This window comes from Canis lupus, chromosome 30 (genome assembly GCF_048164855.1).
Source record: "Canis lupus baileyi chromosome 30, mCanLup2.hap1, whole genome shotgun sequence".
In the NCBI taxonomy this organism is placed as follows: Eukaryota; Metazoa; Chordata; class Mammalia; order Carnivora; family Canidae; genus Canis; species Canis lupus.
Genome location: NC_132867.1, coordinates 28237494 through 28261916, shown reverse-complemented (window position 1 = coordinate 28261916; position 24423 = coordinate 28237494). Strand labels below are relative to the sequence as shown.

Below are 24423 nucleotides of genomic sequence, written 5' to 3'. Positions count from 1 at the left end.
ACCAAAGGCAGGCGCTAAACTGCTGAGCCACCCAGGGATCCCCTCGCCTATCTATTCTTATAAAGACACTAGTCCCACCATGAGGGCTCCATCCTCATGATGTAGTCACCACCCAAAGGCCCTGCCTCCTAATACCATCACACTGGGGATTGGGGCTTCATATAATTTAGGGGAAGACACATTTAGCACATATCACTTTCCAAATGGTTCTTCAAAAGAACCACTGTAGGGACTGGGGTGTCTGGCAGGAGGGGGTATGACGTCTCTCCACCCTTACTCCCTCCCCACCATCCCTCATCCCTAGACATCTGGATGCCAGCTAAGTCAGACCAATACCTAGGCCTCACAATGGCATGGGCCCTGAGTGGTGGTTCTTGGGAAAATCAGGCTGGAGTTTCTTGGATTTGTCAGGAGGGACATGGACAAGGTACCTGACTCTCTGATCTAGCTAAGTCTGATGAGAGCCTGGCTAGAGTTCCTCCTAAGCAAAGTGAAGAGAGGCCCACATCTGCAGACTGTCTGGAGCCCGGTGCTGGGTGTTCTATGGGTTAAATGAGAACTATGCAAGGCAACCATCTTTAGAAGTCTTGAAAGGACCCTATGGATGGGGTCTACTTGACAGGGCAAGGGCATCCTTGGAGAAGAAGCTGTGCGAGGTGTTCCATCAGAGGAAGTTGCTAAGCAGGGCTCATACTCAGTCATCTAGGCACATGGCTTACTTCATAACTAGAAGGACTTTGATAGTCAAAGTCAGGGAATGAGGCAGCATGAGGGCCTTTCGGGTATTCTCACAATCACTCCATGAGAGAAAGTATTGAGTGTACCTTGGGCATCTCTCCCCAGAGGGCCCAAAACACAAAATTGCAGCAGTTCCAGCCAACTAAGACTATGCCACTCCTCTCACACTTCCCACCCTCCTACATCCTACCCTGGAGGCATGAGAAACATGCTGATGGAAGAGAAAGGAGTGCAGGAAAGAGCAAAGAAGCTGACCAGATACCCTTCCCCCACTGTGGACTTCCAGGCCCCCCCAGACCCCACAGACCCAAGCTGTGGCAGATGGGAGAAGGTTTCTGTTGACCGAAGTACTCTGGTAGTACTCCAGGCTGAACTTTCTAGTACTGGAAAACAAAATTTATGATACAGATATTATCTAGAGGCAAGAAAGGAGAGCTGACAGAGGGCTTGAAAGAGTATTGTCTTCTACTTTGCTCCCTAATATGCCTGGCCTATTCAAAAAATGATTTTTTTATCTAAAGCATAATTTTTCAGCAATGAAACTGGTTTGCCTATTAATCCAACCCTGAAGGAAAGACCCAACAAAAAGATGATGTTTCAAGAAACACCATTAGCATTATATTTAAAATAAGGAAAGAGCTCACAGGGGGCTTCTTTGTGGGCCACCACTCATGCTAGTTTATCGCCTGTAGTCTTTCCTGGTGGTGGTGGCAGGTAAGGTATGCACATCTAAAAACTGAGTCCTTCATTTAGACTAGCCTCAAGTTTCGAATGCCAGTCAGAAAAGGATAAAATAAATCAAATGACTTGATAAAGTCACTCAGAATTAGTAGAAATAGGGATGCCTGGTGGCTCAGTTGGTTATGCTAACTCTTGGTTTTGTCTCAGATCATCATCTCATGGGTCCTGAGATCAAGTCCAACTTGGGCTCAGCACTCAGAGGGAGTCTACTTGAAGATTCTCTCCCTCTGCCCTTCCCCTGACTTGTACACACAAACACACACACACTCTCTCTCAGTCTCTCTTTTTCAAATAAATAAATCTTTTAAAAAATATATTAGAAATAAAAAAAGAAAATAACAGACCCACAGTATGAGCAGTAATTTCTCTTCACTGTGCTCAGGTTTTCCTGGGTCCTTTTTCTATAAACCAATCAAGCCTTCCCCATAGACTACAGACGTGAGGGATTCTTGGACATTACGTCAAGCACTTCTATCACTTATACCACATTGTCTAGGGGACACTTGCATCATTATTTCCAAGAAAATATCTATAAGAAATAGCACTGCAAATATTATAAAACTTGTTTCCATCTGAGGCACAAAACATTTTTCCCTAAATCTATAAACTAGAAAATAACATTAAGAAATAAAATTATTCATATAAATTTTAAATTCACAAGGGAAAGAAAACATTCCTAAAGCTGAATTGTCTAACACAGTGGTCACTGACCACTGTAGCTATTTTCTTTTTTTTAAGATTTATTTATTTATTTTTGAGAGAGAGAGAGAGAGAGAGCGTCTGCATTGGTGAGGGGGTGGGCAGGCAGGGAGCAGTGGCAGAAGAAGAGGGAGAGAGAATCTCAAGTAGACTCCCCACTGAGTGTAGAGCCCGATGGAGGGCTCAATCTCAAGACCCAGAGACCTGAGCCAAATTCAAGACTAAAGCTTAATTGACTGAGCCACCCAGGAGCTCACCCACCTCGCTGTAGCTATTGAAATTTAAATCAAAGTAAAAATAAACAAATATCCAGTTTCTCCATCACATTAGCCATGTTTCAAGTGTTCAACAGCTACATGTGGCTAGTGGCTACCATATTGGACCTGTAATACAGAGCACTGTCATCATTACAGAAAGCAATATTGGACAACGCTGTTCTAGAGTTTCAGAGCCAATCATTTTGACACTGGGAAAACAACTCCTGTTTTCTCTGCATGACTAGATTCTTAATATTTTAATCCTCAGTGAATCTGAGCTTTTGTAAAGTATGAAGGTATATCAGAGGCTTGTAAAAACAGAGTATTATTCTCCATATTAGAGACAGATCAAGTTCCCTTGATAACTTTATTTTTTAAACAGCCTTACAAGGGTCAAAGACGGGCAAAAATCCAGAGTTGCAACACTTTTTCCTAGAAGCTTAATGCCTTTCAGATTGCTTGCAAACCATAAAAATTCAGCACTGGGGAATTTAAAATGTTAAGTTAGTGACCTCATACAATTAGCTGGTTCTCCAAAGCTTTCATGGTTTTTCTGCTAAACACAGAATGCACTTCTTTGTATCACATTCTTTTCCCATATTTGTAATTCTCACTTCCTTTTTACATGATACATGAATTTTAAAATATTAAGGCTACATTATTCACTGACATGAATAGATATATGAGTGCAAGGGTTGAAGAAAAGAGAACTTTCAAGGAAAATTTTTGGAATTCTGTGATCTTACAGACTAATAAACCTAGAGACCTAGTATTTACTTGGAACAAGAACAATTATGAGTTTCAAATGTTTGATATTTTGCTATACAGCTCTTCTTCCCCACAAAAATCAAACTGAATAAATCTTTGTCAGAATTTAAATTTTCCTCTCATTGCTTTCTCTGGAAATACTTGGTAGACTGGGTCATCAAGACCTTACATTCATTGTCTAATGAAAACATGATCAAATCTCAGACATTTTAGCTAATGTCTAGCCCAAATATGTTAATCTGCCTACAGTGGAAAAAATAGATATTTAACCTGTAGATTCTCATTGTAGTTTTTAAATTTTTTTTTTTTTTGAAGGAGAGAAAGAGAATGTGCATGCAGAGCAGGAGGGGCAGAGAAGAGGAAGAGAGAAACTCAAGCAGACTCTGTGCTGACTGGGGATCCCTACATGGGGCTCATCCCAGGATCCCAAGAACATGACCTGAGCCGAAATCAAGAGTCCACCACTTAACTGACTGAGCCACCCAAGCACCCCTTGTATAATGTTTATTGTGGCTACCATTGCATGGTTCTGACAGTCAAACATCTGAAAATAAATTATTATGATAAAGAATGTTATTTTTAATATATGCAAAATTTATATTTTTAACAAGGCACTTTTTTAAATGGAAGGAGATCATTAATATATTCTCCTATCCTTTCCTACAATTAAAGAAAGACTTAGAGAGACCAACTCTAGAAAATGAATTAATAGTGTTCAACAATTTAGGCAATGCTATTAATTTTCAAAAGTTTACTATGATCCTCATAGGATGTTCCAAGACCTAGTCATAATATTGGTATAAAACAAACCACATAGGATATTAGAATTCAGAGAAGGGAAAGAGAAACAAAAGTTTGGGTAAAAATAATGGTAAAGACTTTGAATTTCCAGGATGGGAAGCATCCCAAGAAATTCCAGATGAAATAGGCAGTGAGAAAAGGAAATAACAGGAAAATGCTGTAATCGGGACTTTTCAGACTTTAAAGTGCAAGGGAGTTACATCTCACCCAAATGAAGCTTTTGACAAAATAAATCTAGATTAGGAACTGAGACTTTGCTTTTCTAACAAGCTCCCAGGTTTTAAGTAACAAAGTCACGGTAGACTCAACTATTATCATCAGTACATAACCCACATTTACACTGATGCTTTGATATTGAAGACTGATCCTCAAATAGTTTCCCTCATTTGATCATAAATGAATGAAATAGGATTCTGTGAAATATCTTGTCTTATACATCAACTCAAATCTACACCTGTCTCTCCCAAGCTGGCTGGCATTAGATATGCCAGTAGTACAAACATTCCATGCTCAGAGAAGTTTGGAAAATGTTAAGTCAAACACAGATAAGTTTCTTTACTATAAGACTCTCAGAGTCTTTAACACAGTGTACATTATGAATGAATCTTCAAGAGGGAGAATTGACCACACATAATGCTTTCTTCCTGGTTAACCTATGAATACTTCCTGGAGAAACTTGCCTACGTGGTGAAGAGCGATGTAATGACAAGTTCTGACGTCTCAATGGTTCTTAGATTCATAGATACTACTTTGGTCAGTGTAATTAGTGACACATTTTTAAGAGTAAGTCACTGATAAAGGAGTTTTCAAAGATGGTCAAGGCACCAGGTTAGAAATAATGATGGTCTTTGTACCAATCAGATGGAGCTCAGCAGAGAATGCTAGTGTAGAAAACCCCAGAAAGAACATGATGCTGACAAAGTACAGAAGGCATGGTATAGAATTTGGATGTGGAAAACCACCTTTTCACATGGCACAGTGTAGCTGTACCCTCTAAGGAAATGATAGTAGCAAACAGGATAGACTAGTCCTCTGTGTACCAAACAGAAAGAGAGTGGCTCATCACAAGTAAGAGCAGAAGTGCCCCACCCAGGGACATGGTTTAAATAGAAGATTTTCAGTCATCACAAGTGCCTTGTGATCATTGCCTTTCCATGTGGGGAGCAAGAGGAAATGTTTTCCAGCACAAGATGTGGGAAGATTGATCTCATCTCTGCCCAATATGACAACCAGGAGAGATCTTCTAACTATACAAAACACATGAAACCTAATGCTTCAAGAAATACTTCTTGACCTCTCTTTAAACTGGTTTTGTTGAAATAAATAGTAGATTGAAGTTTTGCCTAGGGCAAAGAAGCCTCAACCAAACTGACTTTCTCTTTTACACAAGTGTAGAATTGTACGTTTTCCAATTTCACAAGGAAGTAGCAAATATACGCTTATGACAACTGAGTCTACCAGACATCAAAGACCCATCTCATGAAACTGGGGTGTAATGGTTCCCAAAATGTAACTGTAACTGAATCACCTGGAGAGCTTGTTAAAACACAGATTCTTGGGACCCACCATGGAGTTTCTGATCCAGTTAGACTAGGATGGAACCTTAGGATTCTCATTTCTAACAAGTTTTCCGTTGATGCTGCCACTGCTGGTTCAAGATCCTTACTTTAAAGAACTCTGCTGGAATGAAAGGAGCCTTAGTGATCACTTGGGCCATCCCCTTTCCCTCACAGATGAAGAGTCTGGGGCATATAAAAGATATTATCCCCTAAGGTGGGACCACAAACAGCTCCCCTGACCACAAGTCTGTGTGCCATCTCCACTCCTGTATCGAGAAAAATTGTGAAAGACTTTGATGTGGGCAAAAGATGACCATTGTGTCCTGTCCATCTACTCTTCTAATGTATCTTTGCTTCCACTGCCTTTCAGCTGTTTTACAACCATGAAAGTTGTAGAGAACTGATCGTAATGCAAATGATTATTTTGTGAAGAAATGCAAGTGACTTGAGATCTGTGAAATACAATTGGCTGTTGGGCTGTCAGTACTCACCAAACATGCATCATATGTAATACTAGGCAGCATTCTCAATCACCTGTGTGTGCACATGTGTGTGCATGTGTGGAGGTACTTTCAACACCCTCTTGAATTTGTAACAGTTTAGTAGTGCTTTTTGAGTGGCAAAATAAGGATCTCCAAAAATCTGCAATAAAATCTCTGGCAAAAGTCAAAACTAACTTTTTCCATATTCTGGAAATTAACCAAAGAATTACAAAATTCCAAGTCATGTTTATCAAGAAAAAATGGCTGAATCTTGGTAAGAACCCTCTTTCCCTCCCTAGCTACATGGTAGCCTAGAGGGCCAAATATTTCATACCTGTGAGAGCTGGGCAAACCAGCAACCTAACTGAAGAGGACAGAATGGGTTTGGAACTTCCCAAAAGCCCCATAATTGCCAACATTTGACCAGCTTATGGCAAGCTTATTGAAAATCCCCATTCTGAGGACGTGTCTTTATTTCACCTGACTCAGATCAGGCTCTGTACCAACATCCCTGATTCTAGGGAATTGGAAAGAAAAAAAAATCGGTGGCAGTAGTTTAACATTGCAGCTGTCTGAGATGATGTTACTGAATGAAGCTAATCAAAACACCTGAAAAGAACAACAGGGGAATTTGAGGTCCATAAGGGACTTTGAAAAGCTCACATGCTTTCTTGGAAGTCTAGAACACCATGTGCAGGGGTGTGCATACACAGAAAAGTCCTTAAAAGGTCCTAATCTCTCATCTCTACCTTGCCTTGAGGCTCTGCACAAGCTGAGGCAGAGTTGTGAACTGCCAACAAGATAACTGAAGATCTAGCGCAACACACACAGGCTGGGAGAGTTATTAGTTCAAAGTGTTTATGGAAATCTCTGTCTAATCATTAGCTGACCACCAAGCTAACCAGGCAGAGACTTCAATGGCCACATATGACAAAGAACACAGGCTTTATAGAAAGAGTGCAGGAAAGTCACTAAGCACATGAATAAGCAAACAGCAACCATATAACAAAAACAAAAAACATCAATGACAACAACCCTGGGGAAAGCATCTGATTTCCAGAGTTGCCACAATATATTGTTTAAAACAGAAAAATATGAGACACACAAAGAAATAGGCATGTATAGCCCACACAAAAGAAAACAACCAGTCAATTCTCCCTAACATAGTCCAGACTTTGGACTTCTTAAACAAAGACTTTAAATCACCTAATGAACCAAAGGAAACTATGTTTAAAGAACTAAAGGAAAGTATGGGAACAATTCAAAAATACAATCAAGACATCAATTCCATTTACAAAAGAAAAAAATAGAAATAAATTTTTTGAAGCACAAAATTTGTATACTGAAAATCTACAAAATGTCAGTGAAAGAAAGAATATCTCAATAAATGAGAAAACATCCCATATTTATGAATCAGAAGGCACTGTTATTGTTAAGATGGCAATATTCCACAAATTGATCTATGCATTCAACTCAATCCCTCTCAAAGTACCAGCTGCTATTTTTTGCGGAATTTGACATGCTGATCTTAAAATTTATATGGAAAAAGAATATTCAAAGCAATTAAAAAGATTTAGAAACATGTAGGATTTTTTTTTTTTTTTTGAGAGAGAGAGAGTGTGTAAGCATAAGCACACCAGCAGAGGTGGAGAGGTGCAAGGGAGGGGCAGAGGGAGAGAGAAAATCTTAAGCAGGCTCCACACCCAGTGTGGAGTCCAACACACCACTCCATCTCATGACCTGAGCCAAAATCAAGAATCAGATGCTTAACCAACCGGGCCACCCAGGCATCCCAAAACTTGTAGGATTTAGACTTCTCAGTTTCAAAAGTATTTACTACAAAGCTACAATAATAAAATAGTAAAAACAATTTGGTACTGGCATAATTCAATGGATAAACAATAATCTTTCTTGGATCCTCGCTTCCAAGATAACGAAGAAAAGAAGGAATAATGGTCATGCCAGAAAGGGCTCTGGCCAAGTGCAGCCTGCTTGTTGCACCAACTGCATCCATTGTATGCCCAAGGCAAGGCCATTAAGAAGTTTATTTGGGCAGCCCGGGTGGCTCAGTGGTTTAGCGCCACCTTCAGCCCAGGGCCTGATCCTGGAGACCGAGGATCAAGTCCCACGTCGGGCTCCCTGCATGGAGCCTGCTTCTCCCTCTGCCTGTGTCTCTGCTTCTCTCTCTCTGTCTCTCATGAATAAATAAATAAAATCTTAAAAAAAAAAAAAAAAAGAGTTTGTTATTCAAAACATAGCAGAGGCTGCTGCCATCAGGGACATTTCCTAAGCAAGTGTCTTTGATGTTATATGCTTCCCAGTGTGATACTACTTCACTGTATGAGCTGCGCTGTGCACAGCAAGGTAGTCAGGAATTGCTCTCCTGAAACATGGAAGGACCAAACACTCCTACCCCGACTGAGACCCAAGGGTGCTACCCCAAGACTTTCAACAAAGCCCATTTGAGGAGCTAAGTCCTTAAGGACTGAGGAAACACTGTTCTCTGGAAAAAAAAAAACATAAAATGGAGGGTATACTTTAAATACATACACACATAACAACAACAACAATCTTTTCAATCAAAAGTATTGGAACAACTGATGCAAAGGAATAACAATTGAACCCCCTACCTCACACTCTATATAAAATTACCTATATATTTACAAATATTATCTCCCATTCTACAGGCTGTCTTTTCATTTTGCCGAACATGTCCCTGGTAATTAAACTGCAAGGCCAAATGTGTCTTCTCCACAAAAGCAATATTATTTGTATATCAGCCACTTGGGGGTGGAATTCACTTGGGTGAGCTAATCTAGGAGCAATTTTAGAAGATATGTAAGAAATGGCAACGGCATTCCTACTTCCAAAGGACGAGCTTATACACAAACTTAGATCAGACCCATTCTTCTGTTCTTCAAAGATTGTTTTACGTGTGTCCTTCTTTCCATTGCTGTGTTTAATCAGATCTATGCTGCTTTCCTACAGAAAACTCCTGAACATATGTTCTGCAAATTTACCTCCTATCACCCAGGGTAGAGAGGAAGATGGAGCAGGGGTTTTCCTGAATGTGTAGCAATTGTAATGACTCATACTACTTCCTTATTCTAACCCTATCAGTGAGGTGGAGAAAGCTCACAGTCAGGCCTGGGGGAAACCATCTTTACTTAGAGGGTCCTCTTGGTGTAGTGATTGCTTTTTGTTTTCCTTTTGCCACAAGACAAAGCAAGGAAATAAAAAATGCAGACCAAAGTAGAGAGAGCTTAAAACTATAGGACAACAAGAAAGAGTCATCTGTAAAATAAATGTAACATATACTGAAATGAATTCCTTAGTATATACCATTGAGAAAGTCAAACTCAGCATGTTTCTTTTTTTGTGTGGTCAGGTACTAAATGGCTCTTTCATTATACAAGGCCAATAAAGAGAACAGCGGTGAAGAAAGGAGGAAGGAGTGCAAAGAGGGGTAAGTGTGAACATAGTTTTCCAGCATGGGTAGTCCAGATAGTATCTCAGTTCCCCAAACACTGTTTGCTTTGTAATTTCATTGCATTACTCTTTCAGATGTTTTCTCTCTGAATGGCTAGAAGTCAACAGCTCCAGACTGTAAATCTGTCTGTTAAAGCAAAGCACTCAAGTCCTTTCCAATTCTCACCACTCATAAAAAAAAGGAATAATTGAGGGTTTTATACCTTAAGAGATTTCTCGAAGCTTTGCACAGAGATTAAACATCAGCAATTATGTAAAGCTATTCATAACTTAAAACTGAAGGGAAAGAAGCCAAGCCGTTGAGGAAACCAGAGCCAAAAAAGGATTGCTGTTTAGTTCACTGAACCATGCTGCTTTTGAAATACTATAATTCAGATCAGTCAATGAAATTTGTTTGCTTAAAATTTCCTTTTCTTTATTAAAAAAGGACCTCGGGTAGGGAATGCATGAGCTACCATCCCATAAAATAGGCATAATTATACCACACTGTATGTGGTGTCATGATAATTAAACTTAAAAATTTATAGGTAAAAGACCTAACACAGTGTCTGGCACATGTTAAGGGATTGGTAAGACTTGGCTGCCATAGTTTTTATTATTGCTGGTATTATCATTACTATTATTATAGAGGTAGATCTGTGAGTGACAGTTGCTGGTAGTTAGTGAACTGATCCAAATCATTCAGAATGCTTATGTGGGATTTCACGGACATGTACAGAAAATAGAATATTTCAGATTTTGTGTCATAATATAATTAGTGCCAGATTCTCAAAAGAATCCTTAATTTTTACATTATTATCCAAAATTAATTTCGGTGCCAAATTCCTGTATGTGAGTCTCTGACCCCAACAACTAATTTATTCACCAGTTAATTTCTAAATCCTGAGTTTATATCATTATAAACATGTCATATGCCCCAAAAGCACCTTTAAAAAAAAAAAAAAAGGTTTTATTTATTTATTTGAAAGAGAGCACAACACAGGGGGAGGGGCAGAGGGAGAGAGAGAAGTAGACTCTGATGAGCAGGAAGCCCCTACATGGGGCTCCATCCCAGGACCCAGGGATCATGACCAGAGCCTAAGGCAGATGCTTAACTAACATCTGGGTGCTACCCAGACACCCCCCAAAATCACCCTGTAAAGAAAGACTACATGAGAAAAAAATGGGACAGACTTTGATTTACTAAGCATCCTCTAGCTCAACCATCTAGGTTATCTATGCCTTTGTTTGCCTCCAATGAGACCATTTCACAACCTAGATACAGAAGTTAACTTGTAGAAAATTTATTATAATGCAAACAATTCCTGTCCATAAAAAATGCAAATTGTTTTCCTGTGGCTATTGACCAGTCTTATCAGTTGTGCATGTATTTGAGAATTCATGTCACATTCCTTTTCTGACTATAAACATGTGATTCTCTTTTCAACTGGCTGCAACATCTATTGGCCCCTCATTAATTCCTGAGCTAAATACTATCTTTGATACATGTTTATTTTATATTGTATGGAAGTCATAATTTTATCTTCATTGAAAATTTCTCCTTCAATAAGTATAAGCATCACGTTTATATGACTCCCTGAGGAACACATCTGAAATTCAAACAAAGAACTTTGCCCACACATATGCTAGTCAAGGCCAGAATTATGCCCTTCTTCCTGTTGCATCTGGACAGTCATTGTAGAAAGTCAGTCAAAGATGTCTGTCGAAGCTTACCAAGTGAAGAATAATGTCCTGGGCATTTTTAAATAGCTTTTTCCATACAAGAAAAGACTGCAAGGTTTCTAAGGCAATGTACAATGAGTTGCTGAGGGAAAATAAGTATTAACCCCAGGAAGTAAGATCCCTCTAGAGGGCTTCTTGGAAAAAAAAATATGGAAGCTAGATTTGGGTTCAAAGAGGATTAAGCTCACAAGAATGTAAAACTAACACTCTTTGAGGTTTTAAACTAAAATTTGGTTAATGTCTTTCAGGAAAGCAAAGTATTGAAAAGTATTTTGTTTTCATATTTTATCATTATAGTTGTTCAAAATACAGGAACAGAGGGACACTGGCTGGCTCAGTCAGAAGGGCATGGTCTTGACGTCACTAGTTCAAGTCCCACATTGGCTGTAGAGATTATTTAAATAAACTTTAAAAATGAAATATAGGAATAGAACCATTCAGATTTTCTCTAGGAAGTATGTTGCTAAAATTTCAGGGCTTTCTTCTTACTTTAATCTTACATAATTACAGAATTGAATATTTTACAACTATAATACCATTCCACTTACATAAGTAACTTTTTATATAATTGAAATAATTATGTGGGAGGATTTTAGTCAACCCAACTGTGTTACCATTCACATAAGGTTATAGAATTACTAAGACATTTAAAACATATTTCTATGTGAATGTGTAGTGTTCTAACAAAAGTGGTATCAAACTATAATCATATAAGTATCTAGAGATTACAAATAATGACCATCTAATGAATATGACTAATTATTACAAAAAATTAAGAATCTCAAGATGCCAATGATAGAGCACTTAAAGTCAGTGCAGGGCCTTTCTGAGTGTGGATCCTGGGCAACTGCCCAGGTGGTGCATCTATGAAGCCAACCCCTCTTAGCATTGTATGATTAACACTTTGATGTCCTTGAAGTCTCCACAAAGCTCTCACTGTATCCCCTTCCTCCATGCCCTCGAAGCTTCTCTTTTTATATATTTTTTAAAAGATTTTATTTATTTATTCATGAGAGACACAGAAACAGAGGCAGAGACATAGGCAGAGGGAATAGCAGGCTCCCTGTGGGGAGCCCGATGCAGAACTCGATCCCAGGACCCCAGGATCACAACCTGAGCTGAAGACAGATGCTAAACCACTGAGCCACCTAGGTACCCCTGAATCTTCTCTTTCTTTCAAAATCTTTAGTTTGTATAACAATATAAGAAATGAGAGGGCCTAAAGAGAAAACATTAATTGGTTTTAGATATTTTCCCCCCTTTCCTGAATATCAGGGTTCACAGACATTTCCCTGACTTTTGACTGCCTCTAATATGAAGCAGTATCCCGAGTTGCTTCCTTGCCATGCATATACACATGGAAAACATTCATGGGGCTGTTTGTATGTAGGGGATTGATTCCTATCAAATAAACTAGGAATATTTGTCAAAGGCCCTTGACATTTAATACGGAAAAATGACCTATAAGAATCACATCATCCATATATAGTGTAGAGTGAACTAATTTCTCAGGAAGATGGGATATACCTGGATCATAAAAGATTTATAAGGCAAATTAAAGGCACATAGTCTAATCAAAATAGCTTCTGATTGTTTTATTTCCTGTGCTACTGCATTTTTCAGGGCTCTCCAGAGAAACAAAACCAGTACAAGGAACTGGCTCATGCAATAATGAAGGCAGGCAAGTTCCCAAATCTCTAGGGTGAATCAGTAAGTTGGAGACTCGGGAGAGCGGACAGTTTATTTCCAGTTGGAGTCTGAAGGCCTGAGGACCAGGAGAGCCAGCGGTGTGGTTCCTGTCTGAAGGCAGGCCCACTGGAGACCTACGAGGAGCTGGCTTTCAGGCAGGAAGAAATTCTCTTTTGTTTGGAAGAGGGTCAGCCTTTTTGTCCCATTCAGGCCTTCGGTGCAGTGTAAGGCCCACCCACACTGGAAAGAGCGATCTGGGTCATTCAGTCTATCACTTTAAAAGTTACTCTCATCTCCAAACACCCCGATGGAAGCACCTAAGCTAATGTTTGACCGAATAGCTGGGCATCCTGGGGCCCAGGCAAGTTGACACATAAAGTGAACCATCACGGACACCCTGATGTCACAAACCCTATAAAGCCCTTAAAATTCCTGGCTTCCCACTCAGGACAGAAAACTAGCTACTGTTCATCATATCTGCTCAATTCTACCATCTGGCCATAACTGAAGAGTTAATTAGAACAAAAGGTAAATTCTTACATCAACAGTTTGCTGAGTGCGAGGCATAAGCCCAGGAGGAGAAAAATGACCCAAAATAGCTGATTAATACAAAGAATATTGGGGAAGAAGCAGCTTTATTTAAGTGGGTTTTACCTAGGAACTTCCTTCTTTCACTTTTTAGCCCTCTTGCTAGGGATGTGATTTTCTCTCGTGGTCACCCGTCTAGGGTTGGAGCTGTGCGAGGATCATCACTGCTGCCGAATGGAACAGGTTGGGTTGGGTAGGATACAGAATGAGGGTGAACCACTGCAAGTGGATGGGAAAGTAGCTGTGGGCACAGGCACCCGCGGCCTTGGGGCAACAGGAGTGGAGGAGAAAACCAAGGGGAAGGTAGAAAAGAACATTGGAAGGAGAAGCGAGGAAGAGACTGGAGGGCAAAATTGGGGTGAGCCAGGTGGGCTGGTTATGGTAAGCTCTACATTCCTGAAGAAGATGCTCCAATTCCACCAAGGCGAGAGAAGCCAACCTGGAGCTTGGAGAAGGCTCAGGTGATAAGAGAGGAAAAAGAGCTGTCATCACTGAATTCCTTGAGAAAAAAACTATTAAGAAGAAGCTTAGGGCTTAAAAGACAGTGGCATTGATGGGTCAAACAAGCTGGAACTAAAAGGCAGATTTGATTAAATAGTTAACCACGACAAATGCCAGGGTCTTTCTTACCTTAGGGTTTTGTTCCCGCTCTTCTCTCTGTCTGGAATGCCTTCACTGTCTGCCGTCACCTGGCTCACACCTGTTAATTATTAGGTCTCCACCTGGCTGCTTTTCCTCCCAGAAGACACCTCTGACCCCAGGAGACAGGGTTTGGTGCCTTCCCCCATGTTCTCAACTCACCCTGTCTTAGAACTTATTGTACTGATTGGGATTGCTTTCTGCTGTGCCTGTTTTCCAGCAGGGGCTGGGAGCTCTTTTATGGCAAGGATTGTGCTTTGTGTAAAGTTGTATCTCCAGAATATCCTTCAGTGCCTGGCACCGTATACCACTTTACTAGTTATTTGCTAATTGAAAGAGTAGAAGAATGCGCAAGGACCCTACTGAGGCTCTCTCAATAGCACTTAAGGTGCTGTGCTGGGCCTTTGGTGGTGGAGCATTGGGAAGAGTGGGGTAGAAGTTGGGGTGAGTCAAAGCAAATGGACACTCGGCCTGGCCTCAGAGAGCCTGGTAACAGCTGTGACTCAGGGTATGACACAAGGCAGGTGAAATAATACAATACTGTAGCACAAGACGGGAGAGCCAGAGTGCCAGATTTAGTCAATAAAAATATAGGGTCCCAGGTTAAATTTGAATCTCAGATAAGCAACTAATAGTACATATACATCTCGTGGACTATTGGGGGCATACTAAGGCTGATAGTTACGCATTGTCTATTAAAATAAAGGTTTGAATTGGCCTCTTGTAATTTATCGGCCCTGAGGGAGAGGAACATGGTTTATAAGAGATGATATTCCCTCTGTCTGTTAGGGGGTGATACGGGGACATAAGAGATGATTCAGGAAAGATTTTCTAGGCAAAATGGGAATCGAATTGGTTGCAAAGGATGCAAGCCGAAACGTGAAGCAATACAGTTGAGGCAGGAGGTATCTTGGGCGGAAAGTCAGTGCAGAGTCAGAGACTGGCTGCAATCTGGTTTGGCCAGTGTGAGGAGGTGTGACATGGGTGGTGAAAAACCCAGCTAGATGGTTGGGCTGAATCTGGTGACTCTGCATGTGTCAGAGCCTCAGCTACCCCCGTGCCCCCACCCCTTGCTTTGGCTGGACTTTGTGTACAGGCTGGGCAGGATCTTGCTGCCCGGGCCAATGTTTCATCTTTGCCCAGCTGAGCAGTGCTGGACATTAGTCTCTCCCTGTCAATAATGAAGAAGAAGCACCAGGGACATTTTGCAAAGGTTGTACATTGCTCAATTGTTTGCATTTTTTCAAATGCTGGTGTCAAAACAGCATCTCTAGCCAAGTCAAGGAGAAAGTGAGTATTAACAATGACTTATGAAAACAAGATGGGAAATACTAGCAACTTGGAAGATATTTATAATGTAGTCTTTTCTGCTTTGCTCTTACAACTTTATTTAGCATTATGTGGTAAATATACAATGAAATTGGTAAAAAAAAAAAAAAGCTTACTTAGCATCTAGGTAAGAGGTGGATATGTTTATATAACCTTTATTGAGCACCTACTATGTTCCAGGAGGCAGTATATACAATTTCCCATAGTCTTTTTTTTTTAAGATTTTATTTTTTTAAGTAATCTCTACACCCAATGTGGGGCTTGAACTTACAACCCCGAGATCAAGAGTTGCCTGCTCCACTGCCCAAGCCAGCCAGATGCCCCGACAACTTCCCTTACTCTTAACTACAACACTACTATAATGTTATTACATCTATAAACATATACAATAATACTATAACACTATTGTGTATGCATAATAATTGTTATGTGTATCTTGCTGAGGTTCACGTTTATTTGCTCATCTATGGTCACTCAACCAGCAATTTAGTTATTTTGGAATTCAAATCTGATTCGACTCTAACATCTGTATTGTTTCCGTTATATCACACCTATAGATACAGACCCATGGGTAAATAACAACCCTTGAGCCTTATGGCACACACCCTGTAGGAGCAGAAAGGAAAGAACATCTAATTCTGTCTTATGGGCATCAGGAATGGCTTTGTAGGGGATGCTTGAGTAGTGATTGACAATATTATCTCATCTCCTAATCAGATTAATAATGAGCAACGTATGGAGAGTACTCACAATAACAGAAGTATCAGAAGTTTTAAAAACATATTGTATTAATTCTAAAATGCTCTCATTAGGTTTTTGTAATCTTTTATTAACCCTTACTTGCATTTCAGGCATTAAAACACACCTAGTACCCTATTTCCATGTTTTATACACACATTTTCATATCAATACAGACGTGCATCACTGCACAAGGTGACAGAGCTTCCTATTTGTAGAGATATTTGCTTTAATAATTAACATACTCTGGATAGATATTTAAAATGAAAGAATTTGGATATGATTAATATTTTCCAAGAACTCTCAACTGCTAGGACAGAGGAAAGTGCTGCTGCCGAAACTGATTAATGGAGAGCCTGACCTGCTGATATGGGCATGTTCTGGGTCAGCTCCCCAAATAAAAGATTGCACCCCCATCACTGCTGACTCACACGTCCCCTGGAGGGTTGGCATTTCCTTCCTGTGGCAGGATCTTCTGCTTTCACCCCCGCACATTTCACTCCATATACTTGCTCTTTTTCTTCCATACTAAGTTCCAGACAATAGGATTTTATTAGAGTTCCCAGAGAAAGTGAACCAACAAGAGATAGAAAGGGTGGGGGGGGGGTTATAATGAGGAATTGGCTCATGTGCTTATGGAAGCTGACACATCCAAGATTTGGCATCTGTAAGCTAGAGTCCCAGGAAACCCAATGGCGCAATTCTCCTCTGAAGGCCAGCAGGCTTAAGAGTCAGAAAGAGCCAATGTTTCTGTCTGGTCTGAAAGCAGGAAAGAGCCAACATCCTGACTCAAGGCAGGCAGGCAGGCAGGAGAAGGAATTCCCTCTTATTCATAGCCTTTTTGTTCTATTCAACTGACCGGATGAGGTCCACCCACATTAGGGAGGACAATCTGCTTTACTCAGTTTATTAATTTAAAAGTAAATCTCATGCAAAAACACTCTCATAGACACACCCAGAATAATGTTTGACCAAACACCTGGGCACCCCATGGCCCAGAAGGATCTTGCGGCAACTTCCAGGATAGCCAGCCCATCCTGGTGGCCCCTCGTCTTCTGTGTCCCTTCCTCACTGTAACCATCTTGAACCATAACAATGAGCTGCTGTCGTCTTGGACCATAATAATGAGGGACATCCCTCCGTCACAGCAGAGAAATTGGAGGCTCTGAAGATTTTATGGAGCAGGATCTCTAAATCAACCCAGGACTCTACATCCCCAGTTTTTCACATCATAGAAGAAAAAAATCTTCCCGTTGTTATTTGGTGGTGGTGGCTGGGAGTGGGGGACAAGCATGAAATCTGTCCTTTGCAGCTGATTTTTTTTAATCAGTTAATGAACATATAATGTATTATTAGTTTCAGAGGTAGAGTTTAGTGAATCATCGGTTGCATATAACACCCAGTGCTCATCCCATCACATGCCCTCCTTAATGCCCACCACCCAGTTACCACATCCCCTCACCCACCTCTCCTCCAGGAACCCTGTTCATTTCCTAGAGTTAAGAGTCTCTGGTGGTTTGCTTCCCTCTCAATTTTCACCTTATTTTATTTTTCCTTCCCTTCCCCTCTGTTCATCTGTTTTGTTCTTAAATTCCATATATGAGCGACATCATATGGTATTTGTCTTTTGCTGCCTGACTTACTTCACAGCTGATTCTAATCCTAAATGATGCGCCTCTCTTTTTCTCCTGTTGCACATTACAGAATAGGATTACGGATTGCACAAAAAATTAGCTAAAATACAGCTAGAAAGAAAGAAAACCGTAAGAGCTGTGTAGCTCACCACCTGTACAGTGAGGATAATCATAAAACTTCATTCAGCACAGTAATCTTTTGTGCGCCTTTCACATTTCATTTCTTTCCAAAAATAACCTTGTGAAGCAGAGAAAGCTGATGTTTTTATCCTCATTTTTCTCTCTGAAAAATCCAGGATTGCCCCTGCTTGGATGATAATTTGGTTTTAATTGATTCCTCATTTCAAACTAGGCAAAACCATGCAGTATCAAGTGGACCATCGAGTATCTTGTTACACAGAATGCTATCACTTTGCAAACATTTACAAGGAGCTCTAACACCTCTTATAAATGCAAATTAAGCCTTAAAGCAAGATTCTGAAATACCAGTAAAATTCTGTTTTAACATGATGGGCGTCCAAATGTTAAATTTAAACTGCATTTCAGTGAAAACTTCTGGTCACTGTGGAACAAAAGGATTTGGGCCTGTCATTTGTTTGTGGTACTGGGTTTTCAATAAAGCTAGGAAACACTACAATTGGTGTCACAATGCGTGTTAGCATTAAGGGTCACGAGAGGGGTGGCCGGCTGGCTCAGTTAATGGGACACGCGACTCTTAATGTTGGGGTCGTTGGTTCGAGGCCCATGCTGGGTGTAGAAATTACTTAAAAATAAAATCTATAAACAAATAAAGGCCAGAAGAAAACCTAAAGCTGCAAGAACTTCTTTAACTTTATCCCAGCCCACTGTTACTCTAACTTACTTGACCATTTTCTTCTCCTTTTTTTTTTTTTTTTTTAATGCTTAACATTTCTGATGTTGCAAGAGCGTGGTTTCAGAAATCCTATACCACATTCTACTTCCAGAACACTTTCTTCTAAACACACAGCAGTTAAGGATGCGGTTGGGAGGGGCAGGGTAGGCTTGCAGAGCCATCTCCACACCACCTTCCTTAATTAGGATTGCCAGATTTATCCAATAAAAATACAGAGTTCTGAGTTAAAATTGAACTTCAGATAAACAGCTTTTTTTATGCAATGTTTGTAACATACTTATGCTACATATATATTTATATACACAGTCATTGTTTATCTGATTTTTTGAAATTCAGTTTTAACTGGGCATCTCGTATTTTGTCTGGCAACCCTGTCCCTGATCCACCCTCAGGGAGGAGGAGCTGATGGCCCTCCATGTTCACATTTCTAGACATTTAATGGGGCTTTACAAACTAGAAAGGACGTGGGGTTAAAATCACAAGCTTGGCCATCCTGCTTTGTTTATGAGCTTCTGAGGTATTTCTACCTTTTTAGCTTGTTGGTCGTCTGTGCTAACGACCCTCCATGTGGCCCTGCAGACCCCCTGTCCCTGCTTTTCCACCCTGCTATGTTCCCCCAGGAGCCTGGCTGTATGGACCACAGCACAAAGTTCCCTTTGCCCTCTGACTTGTGATTGGGTTTGCCCAGTGGGAGCCACCAGCAGAAGAGGAAAGTACAAGAATTTATCCTCCAGGCCTTTCCCTGCTGAGCCCTGGGTAGGCTGCGGCCTCACATCCCCACCCAAGCACAAGGGCTTTCAGAGGTGATGGGGAGAACACTCTCCTCCAGGCAGTTTCTACAGATCCTGGTCCTTCTTCTCCCCTTCATCTTCAAGGAGAGACTTTCCCAAGGTTGCCAGGCCCCAGGGCTTCATCAGCTTTCCCAATTTCCCGATTTCCCGTAACTGCCCTAACTTTGTAAATATTCCCTTCATTAGGTCTCTCTCTCTCTCTCTTTTTTTTTTTTAAGATTTTATTTATTTATTCATGAGACACACAGAGAGAGACACACACTCAGGCAGAGAGAGAAGCAGACTCCCTGTAGGGAGCCTGATGCGGGACTGGATCCCGGGACCCTGGGATCACGACCTGAGCCAAAGGCAGATGCTCAACCACTGAGCCACCCAGGAACCCCCCCATTAGGTCTCTTTAATTGGCCCCTTCTGAACACGCTCTTGTTCCCTACCAGGACACTGATTATAAAAGGCAAAACTGAAATCTGGAGGATACAGAAATTCTTCACTTGTACCTTAATCCTAAATCTCAGGCTAAAACGAGGTTTGCAGAAAGTTTTGCTTTGGGGGTTTTAACAGCAATAATTAAGAGGTTCCTTGCTTCCCTTTTCTGGATCAGCTAGCTAAAAATCAGTGAATGCCACTCAGTAGGCTCTTACAGTCATGGCTACTTCAACCACTCTTATTATATATAATTAGCACCCTAAATATCTGTATTTATAATATTGCAATGGTTGTGTAACAGTTTGGGGGTGGGGGTCAGTGTATTCAGATGCCACCAACACTCCTCTCCCTCTGTGAAGAGAAGAACGTATACCCAACAGAGATTCGCATGTAGACCGCAGTGACACGTGGTAAATCTTGGGTCTTTGTTTCTCACCTGGGACCTGAGATCTGACCCCTGTGCTCACCGTGTTAGTTCCCAGAAATCAACACACCCTAAAATTTGGTTGGGAAATCAGATGTTGTCAGAATACTCAGGATTCTGACAAAAACGAAAAAAAGAGTGGGGAAAAAAAAAAAAAAAGAAACGAAAGAAAAAAACCATCCCAACTTACCCGTGGCTGATTTCTTGCTTTTTCCCAGCTATTTTTAAATTATCAAATCACCATAGTATCTATGGCATTCTGCAGATTGCAGGGCTTGTGAGTCATATCCTTATTTACAGGAATGATGGGGAAAGTCAGCATGTTCAGTATTTACTCCATTTTTGAGAAGTGAGCAGACAATTAAGAAGCTGGGGGAGGGGGGCAGGTGGTGGTGGGGACAACCTATTTCACACATAATTTTACCGTGTCCTGCTATGTCTTTATCTTTCCCTTTCCAAGACTCAGATCTGAGAGAACAGCCACTGCCCAGACATGTTCACTGACAGACAAAATTGGTTGAGAGCAGCTGATTGTAGATGCAAATTCTTCCTCTCATTCAGCAGTTGAAAAACTTGGTTCCTCCTTTATTCACACTGGCGTGGTCCTTCTGCTCAGGATTCTTGTCCTGAACACCTCAGTCCAAAAGCCACCAATAAAAAGTTTTTAAAAGCTAAACTCCTTAGGGAACAACTCTTGTTTCCTGGCTTGTGTGACTCAGGCCATCACCTCGCCATCATTATCATGTTATCTACACTCGCAAAAGCCACCCACACACAAGGACTGAATAGGAAGGAACATTTTAAGGTTTCAGAGAGCAAAATGAAACAGAGATGCTTTTAACACTGTAACTTAAAACCCTTTTTATAAGGCATTTCTCTTTTAGGGAACATTTGCTGGTAACCATGAGAAATAGCATATTCCCAGTTAATTGAACATAGACAGTTAGAACTGGAAAGGTATTCAAAGAATCCAAAGGTCCATGCTATCAGCTTCATGGTTATTTAATCTTGGCCCATGAGCATTTCGAGACTCCGTGTTCACATGTGATACGACTTCCCGCTCAGCTCTGATTATTCTCGTTCTTTAAAATAACAAGATGGGTGAAAACTACTGTCTTAGAAATTCTACTTGCTTAAGAATATTCTCTTGCCAGTTCTAGGTTTGGCAACTTTGAAACATGAGATAAACATTTTAAAACAGGTGGATGAAATATTCATCAAAAAAGAAATATTCATTAAAAAGCAGGATTATTAGTGTCACCCAATTAAATTTCTTAGTGGTGACTGTGGAGGTCGACTCAGTTTGTCTTTTCTTTTGCCAGGCCACATGATCCTACTAAAGGTTTATTATTCTCTAAGGAGAAAAATATTCGTTAAAATGACCCATCAAAAAAAAAATAAGGATAAAAATAAAATAACTCATCAAGTAAAATGTGTGTAATAATCCCATATAACTAACCCTATCATCAGTCTATTGAGCCAGTTAGCTAAATATATACAATGTAAATAACCCTATATGGCACTCTCAGCAACTTAAAGTGAGGTGACATAAAAAAGAAAACACTTAAAACATGTCACACTAGAAGATAATGTGTTCATGCGGTACCCCCTGTGCTTAAAATTCAATGCTTCCCTGTTGCTTTTGGGATTAAGGCCAAAATGCTTCATGTGATCTTCAAGTTTCTGCCTTATTCTACAGCCTCATCTCATATCACACTCTTTGTACGTCTTCATGCTTAGCCACATTGGTCTTCCTTCAAGTCTTTGAACATGCCACAGGGCCTTTGTACATGTTTTCATTCTGTCTAGATGCCTTCCTCCACCTGCCTTCTTTGCCTCTTTAGCTCTTACCCATCCTCCAGATCTAAGCTCAATAGTCACCCCCTTAAGGAAACCATCTCAGACTCCTTATCTCTTAGATTCTCTTTCTTATGTACATTCATGAACTATGTTTCTTTTCTGCTTGGCACTTACCTCATTTATATGGTATTTGTTATCTATTGCTGCATAACAAATCACCTTGAGATTTAATGGCTTAAAACAACAAACCTTTATTATCTCTTGATTCCTGCTAATTAGGAAACAGGAACAACATGGTTGGGTGGTTCTGGCTCAGTTTCATGATGTTGCATCAAGATGTTGGCCAGGGGGCGCCTGAGTGGCTCAGTCGGTTAAGCATTTGATTCTTTTTTTTTTTTTTTTTTTTTTTATGGTGCATCCGATTCTTGATTGCGGCTCAGATCATAATCTCAGGGTTGCAAGATGGAGCCCCTCATCAGGGTCCACATTGAGAGGCTGCTTAAGATTCTCTCTCTCCCTCTGTCTCTGCCCCTCCCCACCTCCCTCTCTGAAAAAAAAAGAAAAGAAAAAAAGAAAAGAAAAAAAAAGAAAAGAAAAGAAAAGAAAAGAAAAGAAAAGAAAAGAAAAGAAAAGAAGAAAAGAAAAAAGAAAAAAAGATGATGTCAGCCAGGCTGCTGCCATTTAAGGTCTTGCCTGGTGCTGGAGGGTCTGCTTCCAAGTTCACTGGTGTGGCCTCAGTTCCTTACCATGCGGGGCTCTCCATGGCCTGCTTGGGTCTCCAGAACATGGCAGCCAGCTCACCCCCAGCAGGTGATCCAAGAGAACAGATGAAACGGAAGCTCCTATGTCTTTTATGACCTAATCTTAGAAGTCACATACTGCCACTCCTTCTCTATTGTTTGTCTTAAAGAAAAACTTAAAGAAACAAGTCTTTAAGTGTAGCCCACCCTACAGAGCAGAGAAATTAGACTCTCCCTTTGGAAGGGATTTTTGGATGTGTTTTAAGACTTAACCCAACACTACATTTGTGTAAATGTTTACCTGCCTTCCTGGACTAAGAGTGCCTTGAGAATAAGACCCATGTTTCTATTGTTTACTGCCGTGTCCCTGGCATCTTCCAGAATGCCTAGCAAAGAACAAGCATGCAGGAAATAGCAAAAAGGATGAATGCAATGATAAATGAACAAAATTTGTATTTCCATCCCAGTGCTAGAGAACTTGGGACAAACCATGTAACATTTAGTCACTGGTTTTGGAGAAGGGGAATGATTCTTTACCTCTCAGGTTGTTATAAGAATTAAACAATACAGCCTGTGTAAAGCACCTAACATCACCTGGCACAAAAGGGGGCTCATTAAATGTTACCTCTCATTTTCTTTGCTTCCACTACAAATGCAATCCCTCCCAAGCGACCTGGGGTCTACTTCTCATGCCCCTCCATCCCTCCTAGCCTGTCACTCCAGTTCAATTGCGACCTCTCTCCTTCTGGCTCACTCCTTTCTACTGCCCTCCTGACAATCCCTCGTGCCTCTGGTCTCTGTCTCGTGTGATCCATTCCATGCACGGCAACCATACGAATTATCTTCAAGCCCTGCCCTGATCATTCCCTCCTCATTTCAAAACATTTTTGTCCGAACTCCCCCAACAACCAGAGCCCAGTGGAACTTGCCAACTTAATTTTTCACTCTCCCCCTATATATGCTGTACAGGAAGACTATTTACTGCTCCCACATGTGTGGCCCTCAGTCTGTGTTTCCCAACCACTGTCCTTCTGCTCATGCCATTCTTTCTTTCTCTGAGCTCCTACTGTAAACTCCATTTATCTTATTGCATTTATGTTTATCCATGTCTTCCAAGAACTAGAATGTGTAGGCTATTTCTGTTACTAAATTGGAAGCATCTCGAAGGCTGGGACTATGTCACTCATTCTTATAGCCTCTACTATTGTTCCTCTGACCTGCACTAAGAAAGTGTATAATAAACTCTGTTGAATTGAATTTGGATTCTAGATGGCTTTTATTTCCTTATTTGTGCTGACTTAATGATACATCCAAGCCCAGGTACCAGAACAAGATAGAGCAACATGCTCTGCCCATACCAATGATTAGAGATTTGACTTCTAGCCACATATAATCACATTCTTTTCATGTCTACATAAACTAAATGACCCACAAATAGCAAATCTTTAGTAGAGCAATTGCAGGATATAATATGGGTTACATTTTCCTTTAATTC

The 24423-nt window shown here is 40.6% G+C and overlaps 1 pseudogene; it reads left to right on the top strand.

Annotated features, from left to right (window-relative positions):
• The first annotated feature begins 937 nt into the window (after positions 1 to 937).
• LOC140621415 (small ribosomal subunit protein eS26-like) lies at positions 938 to 8511 on the top strand (annotated as a pseudogene).
• Positions 8512 to 24423: the final 15912 nt, after the last annotated feature.